This window comes from Micromys minutus (assembly GCF_963924665.1).
Source record: "Micromys minutus genome assembly, chromosome: 27".
Lineage (NCBI taxonomy): Eukaryota > Metazoa > Chordata > Mammalia > Rodentia > Muridae > Micromys > Micromys minutus.
In genome coordinates, this window is record NC_137962.1 from 16,983,697 (window position 1) to 16,990,513 (window position 6,817).

Consider the following 6,817-nt stretch of genomic DNA (forward strand, 5'->3'; position numbering starts at 1 on the left):
TAATGCACAACCCACTGGAAGTCAGTAAGTCCTTCATTCATGCCCACACATATTTGGTCGTGCAGTAAAACCTTTTGCTTGTACGCCTGTCAGTCACTGAGACCCCTAGTAAGCACAGCTATTTCTTAACAGGCCACTCCTTATGCCCCTAGAGCCATAAGAACAACACAGAGAAGCTGTGAGGTTTCTACTCAGCTGGGTGGCAATGGTACCTAGTCTGCTCCACCTGACTTCTTGGATGTAGGGATGGTAGCGCCATTTCAGCTGTCCTTCCCAGAGATAGAGACGTGAAAATGAGTGATTTCTGCCCTACTTCAGGAAGTCAGAGTGTGAATGATCCTCAACCTGAACACTGTATGGGCGTGAGCACCTGCTCTCAACCCCCTGATCAACCCAAAGGGGCCTTGGTCTCCCTCAGCAGTGTGCCCACCCCAACTCCCACTTGCTGTGTACCCCACTTACTAAGCTCCAGCTCTTGCTTCTGCCTGGGCAGTGGACGACTGGCCTTCCTACGAGGGGGGGATCTTTTTGAGGAGCCGACAGGAGCCATCACCAAGCATAGCCAAAACCAACGGAGCCAGTGATTCTTTGAAAGATGGACCTGACAAGGACAGGATTTCCATATCTCTTACCTACCTGGGGTCAGGGCAAGGCCACAGGGACTCACAACCTCTCCAAGCCTTCCCAATCCCCCTTCCCTTGGTCAACACAACAGTTAGTCCTGGAGGCCACAGTGTGATGTCCAGAAGGCCATGGTTTAGAAAATGTGAGTTTTCAAAAACTCATCTCTCCCTCTCTCTCTCTCTCTCTCTCTCTCTCTCTCTCTCTCTCTCTCTCTCTCTCTCTCTCTCCCTCCCTCCCTCCCTCCCTCCCTCCCTCTCTCCCTCTCGAATACTTACTCCCCCTTCCTTCTGGCTACAGATCAGAATTAAAGTTCTCAGCTCCAAGTCCTGCCTGCCTGCAGCCCTGCTTCCTTCTGTGATGATAATGGACTGAACCATAACTGTAAGCCAGCCCCCAGTCAAATGCTTTCTTTTATAATAATTGCTTTGGTCGTGGTATCTCTTCACAGCAGTAGAGCAGTGACTAAGGCAGCTTTAAGACAGCTACTTAACATGGGTGTGTGGGGGGGACTCTGTTCCCACTCTGACGCCTTCATCCTGACAATCCTTTCTTCTGGCATCCCCAGAACTTGGCTCCTTCTTTGTGGACCAGCCGTCCTACCCACACATAGGCTTCAGAGGTTCTCCTTGGACTTCTTAAAATGTACCTTATGGTGTGGGGATCTGGGGACCCTATATGTCACCAAGGCCACCTAGAGACCCACAGTCCAGAATTCCTGGTTGCAGGTGTTGGCTACATGGGTTCACCCCATGCTTGGGACATCTCAGAACTCTGAACAAATGTCCCATCTGTCCAGCCTTGCCCAGTTGGGGTGTACACCAGACATCTAAGCAGCAAGCTAGCCAATTTACTCCATTCGCTCACCTCTCTGACATCCATCCACATCACTGCTCCCAAGTATCCTGAGGGCCACTCCCTGCTATTTCTCTGTCTCGAAACTCTATTGTAAAGCTCTCACATCAGGCTCTCACTCCACCTTCATTGCTAACTTAAAATGGATTTAGAATAACTCAGGAGATCGGCCAAGTACACCTCTAGGTAAGTCTGTAAGGGTGATTTCAGAAGGGATCAGTCATGAGGAAAAGTCCTGACCCAAACATTGGCTGGCATCGTTCCATAGGCCAGAATCCCAGATGCAATGAAGGGAGGGAAGAAGAAAGGGTGAGGGTGCCAGCGCTCTCTCTCTCTCTCTCTCTCTCTCTCTCTCTCTCTCTCTCTCTCTCTCTCTCTCTCATCCACAAGGGCCCTGAAGTCCCTGAACAGCTCCCATGGCCTGGTTCACTCAGCTACAGCTCCCTGCCAAGTCTCTTGTGGTCAGCCACAGTCCAATCTCTAGGAAGCCACCATCCTCTTTAGTTCTTTGAAGGGAGGTACAAGGGTCTCCCCACCATCCTTTGTATAAACTGTCATATTACCTGGAATGTTTCTGTCTTGACTGCCTACACGCCACTCACTTCTTCGTCACCTTTCCATCCCTCGCTGCTGTGGCCTCTCCCACCAGAGCTCTCTGGCTGTCTCTTTATTCTCTGGCTCTGGGCTAATATTGGACTCCCACAGGCAGTGGACTGAGGGCCACCAGATCAGTGCTCAGCCTGCACACTCTGTGGCTGCTGCAGTAAAACAGGACTTTAGTAGATGAAGAAAAACTTCTGCATGCTGAAAGGCAGCTCAGAGGTGACCTTGGAGCTAGTCAAACAGAAACAGAAACACAGGGGGGAAGACCTGTTACTTACACATGCACATGGCTTGGATGGTAACACAGAGGACAGCCATCACCAGAGCCCCTGAGAACCCCACTGGTCTGCACCTGCACAGGTCACTTGCTGTTAAAGAGTCCCCTATTCTGGGGCATCGTGACCTGTTTGTCCTAGATTCCCACTTTCAAGAATTTAGTCCAAGGATCATAAAGTAGAAATGCTCCCCAAAAATCACTATTCACTGATTCTTTTCAGGTCTTAAATAGAAGGAAATGCCCAGTGGGCAGTGTCAGAAACCTGCTCCCAAAATGTTGGCTGACCACATTGACATTGTCTGGCTTGGGGCTAAAGACCCAAAATTCTAATTGAATATCCACTTTCCCAAGATACTGTGATTGCAGATTTTCTTTTCTGAATCCTCTTTTAAAAATTCTAGGGGGGGTGTTCAAAGGAGCACATTTTACTATTATCAGAAAAGCAAAACAACAAAAAAAAATGCTACTTAAAATTTAAAAAGCTGTGAGGTCTTTGGTTGGTTAGTTGGTTGGTTGGTTGGTTGGTTGGTTGGTTGGTTGGTTGGTTAGTTGGTTGGTTGGTTTGTGAAATGCAAGCAGATGTTCTGTAAAACTATACCTCTGGTTTTGGGGAAGGAAACCGTGAGGCAGGAGCTGGTCAAGGGCTCTGCCAGCACCTGAAGTTTTAAGCCTGGTGGCCTTGGGCAGCCTGAGAGAAAAGGAAGTCGTGTGACTGAGGGTTAAGGAAGAAGAGGGAGAGGGTATTTCTCATCTTTCAGGGTGTGGGCACATCCACCCAATATTCTTCTGCCATCTGCCACTGTAGCTTCTGAAGGAAACCCCAGTCCCTCACTGTGGGATTTGGTTCTTCTGGGCAGGAGACAGACTTGAAAGGTACCCTGAGAAGACAAAAACTGGACTAGTCTCCAGTTGGGGCTTTATTATGGGGAAATTCCTCCTCAAAGACAGACCTGTTTTGAGTTATTATCCCCTAGGCTCTGTGGGGATTGTGCCCCAAAAAATCCAACCAGAAGACCCAGAAGGCTTGAATGACAAATTCCCAACAGCCACTGCCAAGAGGTCAGGAGGGAGCCTCACCTCTGAGGATTCTGTTCTAACTGACACTGAAGGCAGTTGAGGAGCAATGACAATCAGACAGAGACAAGATATAGTATCCTAGCTAGTGGCAGTTGGGTTCTGTGTCATCTGAAAAACAAGAAGGGCTACTGGGAATAGTCCCAATGGAGATCTAAAAGGAGCTCTTCTTGTAAAACCTTTGCCCATTTGACAGTCTCAAGAGGAGACTTTGTCCCCATAGGAGGCTTGAACACCATGTACAGCTGCTTGGCAGAGCCTGATTCATGTTTTAGATGGGCTGGGGGACAATTAGTTGGAACGCTCCCTGCAATGTCTGCAGCTCTGCTTCTGGCTTGCTCCCCTGAGCTTCAAGTCCCACTCGAGGACCTGGTGTCCAAAGAATGAGCAATGTCTAGAAGTTCTTATCACTGTGGACACATCCAGGTTACCCCAGGGCATTTGGACTCATTTACTCTTAGATCTGCAATGCCCCTCAGAATGACAGTTGGAAGGGGTGTGGCTAAGCCAACTGCCTCCTGCAGATCTGAAAGATCACCAGTAACCCCCCACCCCAGTTGACAAGCAACAGCTGTGTAGGCTGATGGTAGAGAGGTTAGCTGTCCTAGAGAAACACATGGCCCCACGAGTCCACCTGGCACTGTTCTCACTGGGCCTCAGGAACAACCTGTAGTCTGGATCTGGCTTCAACACAGGCTTGGCTCATGCCCAGAAGTCTTGCTTTTAAATGGGCGTGGTAACCCATCAGTGATGAGGTTTTTGATTGCTTATTTTTGGTTTCTTTAATGAGGGATACTGAGTTCCCAGGTGTGCTTCTGAAGCTCCAGGTCTGTTCACAGCTAAGCTTTGGGGACTTTTGCAGGAATCCTGATGAACAGTTTGACTCCCCATAAATTTGAGGCAGAAAAAAAAGCTGGCAGATGGAAGCTTCGTAGGCAGACAGGGTCTCTCTGGATGCAAAGCTGCCTACTCCTGGGAGGACAAGAGGTAGGCTCCTCTCAACTGAAGCAGGTCAGACTGGTGCACAGAGGAGGCTGCCAAGAATAGTTAACACTGTGAAGGGCTGACAGACATCCATATGTTGTCTAGAGAGAGGGTTCCTCTGAGAAGAACTGGGGTCTAGGGTTTGAGGCTAGTCTTAGGTCCCCAGAAAACCTCTGAATGAGAAACTCCAGGATAGCTGCTATGGCTGCCTCAGGCCCTCTTGAGAGACCTCCTTCCTCTCCAGAAAATCCCCTGAAGGTGTCACTGCACCCTGCTCTCTGCCCCCTCCCTGAGACATTTTGGGGCTTCTCTTCCTGAGGGATATAGACCTTCCTTCTGAACCTACTTCTGTGGAGTAAGGGAACTAAATGCTCAATGATCACTACTAAATGTGTTAAGTATCTTCCTTTAGATAAGTTTGAGGAATTTTGGGGTATGTCAGACTGTCTGTACCCCAAGAAACAATCTCTCATCTATGTCTAAGAAAAGACAGCGGGCAGTCAAGGATACAAGGTCTATAGCAGAATTTTTATGAGAGTTTCTGGGGGCCTCGTAGACCTGGTTGAAACCAGGTTGAATTTGGGAGAGATGTTTTTCAACTGTCCCAAATCCCTGTGGAGAGTCGAGTCTTCTATATCATAGATCCAAGTGGCCTCATATAAAGCTTCCATGATGCGAGTCTGGATTTGACTTGACACACCAACAGAAAAATGTCATGATGTATTTTCTGGCACACTCCCCATCCCTACTCTCCAAAAGGTGATGGGGCAATCCAGGAATTCTAATCAAGGCTGTGAAGGACCCAGTTTGCAGAGGAGCTTGAAATAGAATCTCATTTTATCTGTGAGCCTGGGATGATGGCTGCAACCTTTTGAGTAGTAGTTGAGAATGTTCCTCCTGTTAGGACAAAGGTCCCACCAGACGATTAGTCACTGCCCCACTATTTCAGGCACCCTCCTTGAGCTCTGCTTTTGAGAACTGACATTAGAGCCAAGGTAGTCCTGTGCATAGCTTGGGGATCTGGATCCACTCTTCCCACACACCCACAGCCTACAGATTCCCTTGACTTAGTTGTCTACCACAGAGGTCCCTCATACTGTTTTAATGGTCCCCTAAGAACATGGAGATTCACCTAGGCTCAAATCTGTGGGGTTTAAGGCTGTCTTTAAGGCCAGGACCACTGGGCAGCCATTTTTTATTTTTGAGCAGCTATGGATAGCTACATGCTGTAGGTGTTTACTAGGAAAGGCTTATTCCTGCCCCTTTATCCCCTCCTGCCTTGGCCTTTTATTTCATTTTGTGCCTTTTTACACTGGAGCCCTTGTGAGCTTGTTGCTTTCCTAAGTTCTGAAAGAGTGTAGTGACAATCTGGGACATATTCCATTTTACCCAAAAGACCTAATTATTATCAATATATCAAGTATCAATGCCTGAGCCTATAAGATGACCATGGAGACTGGAACCATGTCCAGAGGCCAGGAGTCAAGCAAAACCATCCTAGCCAAGCTTTTCTAGTTAGACCTTTGGGCCCCAGGGCACAGGGTTCACCCTACCCTATGCATAGTCTCCAAGGTTGTCCAGAAGTAACATGCTTAGTGTGGTAACAAATTGTATTTAAACACCTAGATTCTTGGACCATGTCATTTTTTTTGTTTTGTTTTTTGTTTTTTGTTTTTTTTACTTTCAAAACTGAAGTAAATGATCTGATCATTTAGATTATCCTGGAAAAGGAAGCAGGCTTTGTGAGTTGGAGAGTAAGGGTGTGAGGCTCACAGTTAAATGATACAGAATGCCTCTTTGTCGGGTATCCCCAAAAGACAGAGAAATGGATTTGAATCAGACTGGTGTGCTGACCAGGTTCCAGCCGCTTTCATTTGGCTTCACCAGCAAGCACACCAGGGCTCCTACCACAGAGTCCCATAAACCACTTTCTCTACCCACTTCCAGCTGCCCTCCCCGCGTAGTACCAGACTACGTATGACAAGTAGAATCAGCTCCCAAACTAGGTCAAAGAGATGGTATCACTTCTTGTCTTAGAGGGATCCCCGAGCAAAAGCTGAGCCTGGTCTCTCTGAGGCAGGTGTCAATAGCACTTCTCAGATAGGGAAAGGCTGATGAGCTCAAATGAAAGGTCCCATCTGGGCCATTAGTGATTTGTAATAAGGACTTGATGAGACTGTTTCTTTGTGCAGATTAAGAGCAGAAGAATGAGAGAAAATGTCATGCAAAGATAATCAGCGGACAGTGAGAACAGAGGCGGACCTGTCCTTCCCAGTGCCATCACACCTATTTGATTCTCCACACGTGCCACGTTACAGAAGTGAGGCCCAAGCTCCTCCCTGGCTGGAGATCTCAGTGTGCTTGAGTTAAATTCCCCTGCGGTATTATCTCACAGACCATTAG